The sequence below is a fragment of the Triticum urartu genome, chromosome 3A (genome assembly GCF_056163025.1).
Source record: "Triticum urartu cultivar PI428250 chromosome 3A, HENAU_Tu73, whole genome shotgun sequence".
NCBI lineage: Eukaryota > Viridiplantae > Streptophyta > Magnoliopsida > Poales > Poaceae > Triticum > Triticum urartu.
This window is the reverse complement of record NC_141875.1, coordinates 9,205,127-9,214,040: the sequence shown is the minus strand read 5'-3', so window position 1 is coordinate 9,214,040 and position 8,914 is coordinate 9,205,127. Positions and strand designations below refer to the sequence as shown.

The 8,914-nt window shown below is 50.4% G+C and overlaps 2 pseudogenes; one reads left to right on the top strand and one right to left on the bottom strand.

The window, feature by feature from the left end:
• LOC125547562 (BTB/POZ and MATH domain-containing protein 1 pseudogene) lies at positions 1-1,417 on the top strand (annotated as a pseudogene).
• A 3,213-nt stretch (positions 1,418-4,630) lies between these two features.
• LOC125546453 (F-box protein At5g49610-like) lies at positions 4,631-5,819 on the bottom strand (annotated as a pseudogene).
• Between the last annotated feature and the right edge of the window lie 3,095 nt (positions 5,820-8,914).

Below are 8,914 nucleotides of genomic sequence, written 5' to 3'. Positions count from 1 at the left end.
CCCACCTGCGCCGCCGCCATCGCCGCCGCCGCACAAACTGGCTAGCAGCAATGGAACCACCGCTGCCAACGACCGTGTCTACGTGCACCTCCGAGACGGCGAGGGGCAAGCACGTGTTCAACATCGCCGGCTACCATCTGCACAAGGGTATGGGCGCCGGCGAGTCCATACGGTCCGCCACCTTCGCCGTCGGCGGCTACGACTGGTGCGTCCGCTACTACCCCGATGGGGACATATCCCGGGACTGCAGGGGCTATGTCTCGGTCTACCTCGAGCTCCTCACCAGGGACGCCGAGGTCAGGGCGGACTACGTGTTCAGGCTCATCGACTCGACCAGCGCTCTGCCGTCGGTGGTCCGCAGGTTTACCAGCAAGTACACCCCCGTCGACCCAGATGAAGATCCCGATGGCTATGGAGCTAACAAGTTCATGAAACAGAGTGAGCTAGCATCGTACCTGCGGGACGACCGCCTGGTGATTGAGTGTGAAGTCAAGGTTATCAAGCAGCCGCAGGTGAAGGAGGAGGAGACCGTCTCCGTCGCCGCACATATTGAGGTGCCGCCGTCGGACCTGCCGAATCATCTCAAGAAATTGCTGGATGGGAGGAGAGGGGCAGATGTGACTTTTGAGGTTAAAGGCGAGGTTTTCCCTGCTCACAAGATTATGCTTGCGACACGATCGCCGGTCTTTGATGCTCAACTCTATGGACCCCTGAGCGATCCTGCGAGTGACAACATAATCGTCGAAGACATGGAGCCTCCTGTTTTCAAGGCGTTTCTTCACTTCATCTACACAGATTCGCTGCCTGCTGCTATGGATGACCTTGATGATGGTGAGAACCAAGAGATGGTTAAGCACCTGCTGGTGGCCGCCGATAGGTATGCCATGGACAGGATGAAGATGTTATGCCAAGGTATTCTCTGCAAGAGCCTTGATGTTCAAACTGTGGCGACAACATTGGCGCTAGCTGATCAGCATCACTGCAGCAAGCTGAAAGATGCCTGTGTTGAATTCATCCTCTCTTCAAACAGAATGGATGATGTGGTGGCAAGCCAAGGGTATGCGCACCTCAAAAGATCTTGTCCTGCTCTCATGTTTGATGTCTTTGAGAGGGCTACCAAGTCTCGCAAAATTTAATGTGCTAATCTTGAGTTAGTTCAGTTGACATGTGGCCACCTGAAATGAACTAGTTTCTTATCCTTTAATTTTTAGAGATCTCTGGGTGGAACTGTCTTAAAAGGTATGTTTGACAAAGCTTGCAAATATTTTGTGTGCTCTTCTGGATGACTGGCCACCTGTCATGAATGAGTTCTTTTGGAGGAGATGAGTTGGTCTTGCAAGATGTACTGAAGTACTGGTTGCCTCTTCATATGTATGAACCTACACTTGCTTATCTAGTTCTCTAAATTATTTGCTTTTCTGAGCTTTCAGTACCTTTACTGTTTATCTCTTATTGTTTTGTCCGTGTGTATCCATTTTCAGAGTAAACATTACCTGAACGTTCAGCATCATATTTTAACCAGATAGCCCTTTGATTTCATTTTTGTTTGAACACCAAGGAAAATTTTATTTTCAGGTGATTACTTTTGTGGTAATAGGTAATACTAGGTTGATGAACATACAACTGGATGCTTAGTGCTAGAATTCAGTTGGAGAGAAAGCTAAGATGAAACTGACTTCCAGACTGTTGGTCCGGTAATGACGAATTAACAAGGCCTGTTAATAATCATGAACTTGTGCCATCAGAGGAACTCATGATGGCCAGCGGTTTTGTTAGTTTTTCCAGCTTTTGCAGTCATTCTGTTGGATGCAGAAGGAAGCTGGTGGTGAATTTCGTCATTCTTGCTCCTTTTTCACTCAATGCTTCCTTCGAATTTCCCATTCGAGAGGACATAATTTATTTTTATCAAGGGAAAGAATCTAGAATTTTAGTTCTCTTCATTACCTGGTGTACTCTCATTACCAGGCTTACCAGGGCATGCCAAGCTGATCTTCCTTACTCTCCTCCAAAATGTGCTAATATTGTGTACCCTTTCCACCATGAAGTGTGCTAATGTGAAGCAACTTGACCGAAATGCAGGTTTCCAATGCAAAATTGTAGTGAATCCAATTAGCTAGGTAACTGATCATCAGTTTTGGGATTCTTGCTTTTCCTGTTCCAAATCCGGTAGTTGTAACTTGTAAGAAGAAAAATTCCATGTTTTTCCTTTAGTGTGTTCTTATCATATATATGCATCTGTTACTATGTTCCATACAATATCTGCCAGCACTATCTCTTGGATTTTGCTGGCCCGTTTCATTTAGTATGGCTTGCTGCAGCCCAGAGCGGTGGAGCCGATCGGCCCAGTTCCAGATTCCACCGGAAATCCCGTTGCTCCAGCCGATGCAGTGACGATGGCTAAAGAAGTAAAGAGTGAGCGAGCGACTCGGTATGTTGGTTGCAATTCTATCTACTATCTGCATCATCGTACTGAAAGACCATGGAGTTAAACATTGGCGCATGCAAAGAACTGCTAATGTCGACTTGATATTTCTTGGAACAACCTTCGCATATATATGGTATGCGCACTTGCAGACTTGCAATTTCTTTCTGGGAGATGAATTTTAGCATATATACAATTCGACATGTTCTTCATTCTGATGTGGGAAGGTTTAGCTTAACTATGCCCAACTCCTGTATCCGGACTGGGGCTTCTGTGGGTGCAACCGTCGCCATCCCCATGATGGATTGTCATTCGTCATATCCCGCGAACGGCAGCAAATCAAGTGGAAGATCCGCAGTCCCTTCATTTTTTTTCTGTTAGTCTATCGGTACAGCACAGAAGAAGCGGCCAGTCTGAAATTTTCATGTACCATCTATATGTTTGATTTAAATTTTCGGCTGTCCAATTACTTCACGAATGAAGTCAAATTACTTCACAAATGAATCATTTTTTATTGCATGCGCAGCTATGGAATGTGTACATGGCAGCCATGTCAGTTCATTTCATATGTTTGAAAGAACGGACTAAACATTTTGACAGGAGGTCCAATTTCCATACAATGTCTGGCATTTCAAATATTTTTCTAACCAAAGTTTTGGTCAAGATTTTATTTGCACATGCGTTAGCCAATGTTGATTGATTAGAAACAGTAAAGTGGGTAAAAAAACACTGTCAATGCCAAAATATTGACATCCATTCAAACAAAGGCTGATATTTTTTGTAATGGCCAACAAATCGTTATGGTACATTTTGGCTTCACCCAAGCATCCAGGCAGCATAGCTGATCATCACTAGTTGCTTCGGTTCCCTCGATACAGCATAACTTGCCTTCGGTGATCATGATGCCAATCGAGATTAGAGCATCAACAGGCGGGGGTTGCATCAATATTTTGCTTCCATACCACTATTTTGACCAGGTCCATCTAACTTGACACGAATTTCATTAGGTGCCTTTGTAGCACTCCAACATTTAAAATGTGCCATAACTTCTCAGGAAGGAAATTCTATTGAACCGAGGTAATGCAATTCATGCTGCTTAAAAATGTTAAGCAAAATTGACAACGGGCATAACAGTAGGAAAAATTTGTAGCATAGATACTCCACTCTTCATATTATCAACATGAGGTTCAGGACAGCATAACAAGCATGAACTGATGTATGCAGTACTAAAAGTAGTAAGAACAAAGAACAGATGACATGTTTCTCAGAAAAGAAAAAAATGAACGGACAACATGACTGATTTGGGTAAAACTGACAAAGAACAACCTAACAGCGGAGCTGAGCGCCAGCAGTAAACGAAAACTAGCTAACAGAATTGTAAACAGACTATCACCAGCCTTTCATCGGGCGAATCAACCTGTGGTTGGGTTGGTTAAGTGGACAGTGGTATCCCCAACCCATCAGGGTTCAAATCCTGGTGCTCGCATTATTCCTGGATTTATTTCAGGATTTCCGGCGATGCGCTTTCAGTGAGAGGAGATGTTCCCGTCGACGACGAGTGAGTGTATGCGCGTACATATGAGCGCTTGTGTCTGTACTGATGCTAAAAAAAAAACAGCCTTCCATCAGACCAACACATGATGATTAAGATTGCACATCTTGTAACCTATTCCTACCCCCAAAAAAAGGCTCGAATCCTGGACACAAAACCTTCAGCCACGCTCTGTTGGCCAACATGGTGAAAGCCAATGGAACAAGAAGTACTGCTTGCCAGTTTTTGATAGAAAGAAGTTTACATTTCAGCAATAGGAACAAGGTGTGTACTGAACATGAAACATCAAAATATTGCGCTACACTACACAAGAGAATATCAGAACCAACCATTTCAACAACCAAAACACCATAACTTGTCATGGATAAATTAGCATTTTAGACTGCAACCGCCTTTCATGCTTTTCAACATTACAAACTGAAAGTTAACATGGAAGAACAATAGAACTGAAAGTAAACTGCAACAGTTCAGTAGCACGGATATTCTATTGTTCAGAACATTAACATGGTGTTCAAGATAGCATAACGAGCACCGAATGATGATAATATGATCGCTACTTCCTCTATCCAAAATCCTAATACCTCAGTTCTACTACGAAATAGTGAGAACAGCAAGCAAGGAGTCCAAAGTATCACAGATGGAGCTAGCGCGGCATCTTACAGAACTATGTCGAACGGAGGCTCCTTGTCCACGGCATCTTCTTGTTGCATCTCAAACAACGAAAGTGAAATCATGCTCTCCTGGAGGTGATGCCGAGTAAGTGTCAAACTGCTTGCAAATGGACTCGAAACGCTTCCATGCTCTCCGATTTCCACATCACCTAAAAACACACCGTCAATGTCACAATGCAACAGACGGTCAGGGCAATGCTGAATCAACAGCTCGGCCTCGTTGATCACAGCCATGTCAGGGACGAGATAAGTGACCATCAGATTAAGCGGCGGGGATGCCTCCATCGCCCGCAAGTCAATCCGGTACCGAAAGGCCCACGTCTCGGCATCATAGTCCTGCAGCATCCAAACGTCTAGAGTGACACGGTCGGCGGCCGCCGCCCATATCGCATAATGACACCCAGCCGCCCGGCGGCAACTGTGCTGGGCGGCTCATCTGCCGGAATGTCTCAGTTACGGTGTCGAATACCGTTATGCCGAGGCCCAGTGCCCAGTGCAGGCCACCACGATGGTCTACTGGTGGGCAATCCCGGGACCGGGTAGCGGGAAAATACCGTTTAACTGTCGGCCATTGGACGCATCTTGGCTGGTCCGATCCCACCGGGAGGACGAAGTAAGCAGACCGCTCGACCGTGGCGACCCTCGCCACGGGTGCCGAGAATATGGACCAGAGCACCCGATGCTCTCCGGATGCGTGGTGCCGGTAGAAGGCGACGACGGTGGCGCCGCTGAAGCCTGGCCGTAGCGGAGGATGCGGCAGGGGTGCGCACTTGCGGGTGGCCGGGTTGCAGATGTAGAAGCTGGAGTGCCCTGACAGGATGAGGAGGCCATCGCAGGCGGCAATGACGGCGATGCTGGAAACTGGATCGGGAGTGTACCGGGGGACGGGCCGTATCTTCTGGTCTCCGGCAGAGGCAAGGCAGTATAAGCCCTCGTCGAGTTGTTCGATGATGGGGAGCAACGGCTGGCGGCGGTGGTGGTCGAGGATGAACTTGTCGGTGGAGGTGGCAGCGCGCCACGACTTTTGGACGGCGCGGCAGCGGAGCACGTCCTTGGTCGGCAGCCGGACCAGGATCTCTTCGACGACGAGCCACTCCGGCAGGTCGTCCAGCACGGTCGCGCCGCTGCTGTCCGGCGTGCTGTTCTTGTATAAGAAAATGGAAGAAGAAAACATTAGCAGTAGTACGACGGATTGGGCGCAAGAAAAGAAGTGCTTCGGCGATCTACACACAGACAGGCAGAGCCGAGAGGATTTACGTACGTCGGAGCGGACGCCGGAGGATGGTCTGAGTGAGAGCCGCGATTTCCAGCGGCGTCGCCTGGTTGTGGTTGAGCCGTGGCCGTGCTAATTCTTGGGACCCGGGAGCGAAAATCCGAATGAGGCTTTTTTTGGTTCATAGGATAGGATTATCGTAGGAATAGGAATCTTGTAGGAAATGAAATGACATGTATCTCAAATCCTATGAGTAGAAATAGAAAACAAGATGTCATTTGATTGACACCAAAGAATTTTTCCATTGAGTCTATGCTTTTTTTTATTTTCCTATGAAATGTAAAGGATAGGAACTGATTCTATGTAGGAATAGAAATCCATTCTTATGAACCAAAGGGCTCTAAAGGAAAAAATCCTAAAGAGGCCTGAGAAGTTGAGAACTGATGCGAGGGAGAACGCTTTGGCGAAGCTGCTGCCTCGTCTGTCGTGCACAGTAAAGGAGGAGGATGGGCGGTGTGAGGCCAACTCCACCGCGCGACCCTATCCTGTCCGCCCCCGTCCGTTTGGGGTAAAAGAGACAAAAAAGGTGGCCCAGCGCGCGGGAGCAAACGGACTTTTGTCCGCTTTGTGTCCGCTTTTGACCCATCCCCGGCCCAAACTTGCGCCGGTTTTGGGGTGAAACGGACAGCGCGCGGACGGGCGGGACGCGTGCTTGTCCTCCCCTGGCCCGCCTGTCGGTGGGAGAAACCAAAAACCCCCCGACGGCCATTTGGCGCCATTTCCGCCAAACCTTCCCACGTCCCTCCCGCCCCCCCTCTCCCCCGTCCATGGCCGATGCCCGGCCGAGTTCCGGCGGCCTGGCCGTCGACCCGACCGCAAAGGTGAGGAAGAAGGCGGCAAAGAAGCCGCGGTCGGAGTACACGCCGGAGGAGATCGCCAAGTTGGACGGAAATCGGCGAAGAGGAGGGAACGGGGAGCGGCCGTCAAGATGAATGCCGCCGCGGCCAAGTTCACCGCCCAGCGCGAGGAGCTGGAGGCCGCGCGGCGCAAGGCCGCTGCCGACGAGAAGGAGGACCTCGTCAACAAAGCGCACGCCATCCTCATGCTTGGCATGGGCCGTCCGGCGGGGTTCCATGCAGCGGCCGTCGGCCCGGCAAGCACAGGCTCGTCGGTCGCCCGGCCTACGCACTGCCAGTCGCCGACGTCGCGCGCCGCGCCCATGTCGCCCGGCTTTCCTCCGCCCAGGCACGACGGCCAGACCCGTTTCTCGGCGTCGCCGGACGTGGGCTTGTTCGCGCCGTCCAGACCACGCCCCGCGGCCGTCATCGACCTCAACGTGACGCCTGGGTCCAGCAGCGGCGGGCGGCCTTCCGTCGAGATGCAAAGAAAGCAGGCGCGTGCACCGTTCACGGGCACCATGCCGGCCCCCCGCGTGTTGTTTGAAGAAATACCAACCTCAACGCCGACGGTGGACGACCCCTTCTACAACCAGTACATGGAGGACGTGATCTTCCAGGGTGGGCATGAACGTGCTTACCACCCCGATGAGACCCAAAGTCAGGATGGCCGCGCCCAGTACGTGCCCGATGAAGAGGCCGACGACCGTTCTGACTACGACCATGGTGATTCATGGCATGAAGACGATGACATCTATGTCGAAGGTGAAGATGAAGATGAAGCCAATGATGTTGATATTAGTGGCGCTCCATTGTTCATAGACGAGCTCACCCAAAGAGCGGAAGCACAAAAAAAGCGGAAGAGCATTCGCACCGGGTCATATACACAAGATGAGGACAAGTTGATTTGCCAATCTTGGATGGAGATTAGCCAAGATCCAAGGATCGGCGCGCAACAAAAGGGCATTGTTTTTTGGACGAGAGTTCACAAAACATTCCATGAAAGGAAGATGTTTGAGCCCTACCAAATTACAAGCAACCGTGGCATCGGTTCGATTCAAAAAAGATGGTTGTTCATCCAACAAGAGTGCAACAAATATTGCGCCGCATTTGAGAGCGTTGAAGCACGGCCCGTGAGTGGTCTCGGCGTTGGAGACATGGTATGCTCTTCTCTTTCTAGCCCTTGCTACGGCGATGAGACTTCGGCCGTGTATATGTTTGCATGTTCACTTGTTGTTGATCATGTGGTAGGCATTTCAATCTTTGGAGGCATTCAAGGCCCGGCACAATGACAAGCCATTCACTCTTATGCATTGTTAGACGATCATCAACAATCGCCCTAAGTTCAAGGATCAATACCGTGAACTTCAAAGGAAAAGAGGCAAGAAGACGGCCAAGTTCGCCGGAGGTGGGGATGGCGAGGCATTGAAGAGGCCGAGGGGCAAGACCAACTCCAAGGTGGACGACATCCATGACGCCTCATCCATGGCCTTGCATGAGACTTTGCATGGCATGATGTCACATAAGGATGTGAGGGACGAGAAGAAGCGGCAAAGCAAGGACGAGCAAATGAAGCAATACCTAGATCTCCAAAGACAGAAGCTTGAGATGGAGGAGACGGCCAAGAAAAGGAAGATAGACATGAAGAAGACGGCCCGGCAAAGGCAGCTCGACATGGAAGAGGCCGCTCGGCAAAGGCAGCTCGACATGGAAAAGGCCGCCCGGCAAAGGCAGCTCGACATCGAGGCCGACAACGTCAAGGCCAGGCAGAGGCAGCTCGACATCGAGGCCACCAATGCCGCCACCAAAGCAAACGAGGTGGCCCTAGCGATCATGAGCGTGGACTTGTCGAAGATGAGCGACAAGACGAGGGCCTGGTTCGAGGCCAAGCAGAAGGAGATGCTCGACGCCGAAGGCCTGAACTATGTCGTCCGATCGGCGTGGCCGTTCTTTTTAGAGGCTGGCATGGGTGCAGCCCGCCCGCTGGGCCGCTGGCATGGGTGCCGGCGAAAAAACATTCATTTTGGAGGCCGGCTGTGTTGCCGGCCGCTGGCTGTGTTGCCGGCGAAGACAACTATTCATTTTGGAGGCTGGCTGTGTTGCCGGCGATGGTCGTGTAGGCCGCTGGTTTTGTTGTCGGCGTGATGAACTGGGATCGTG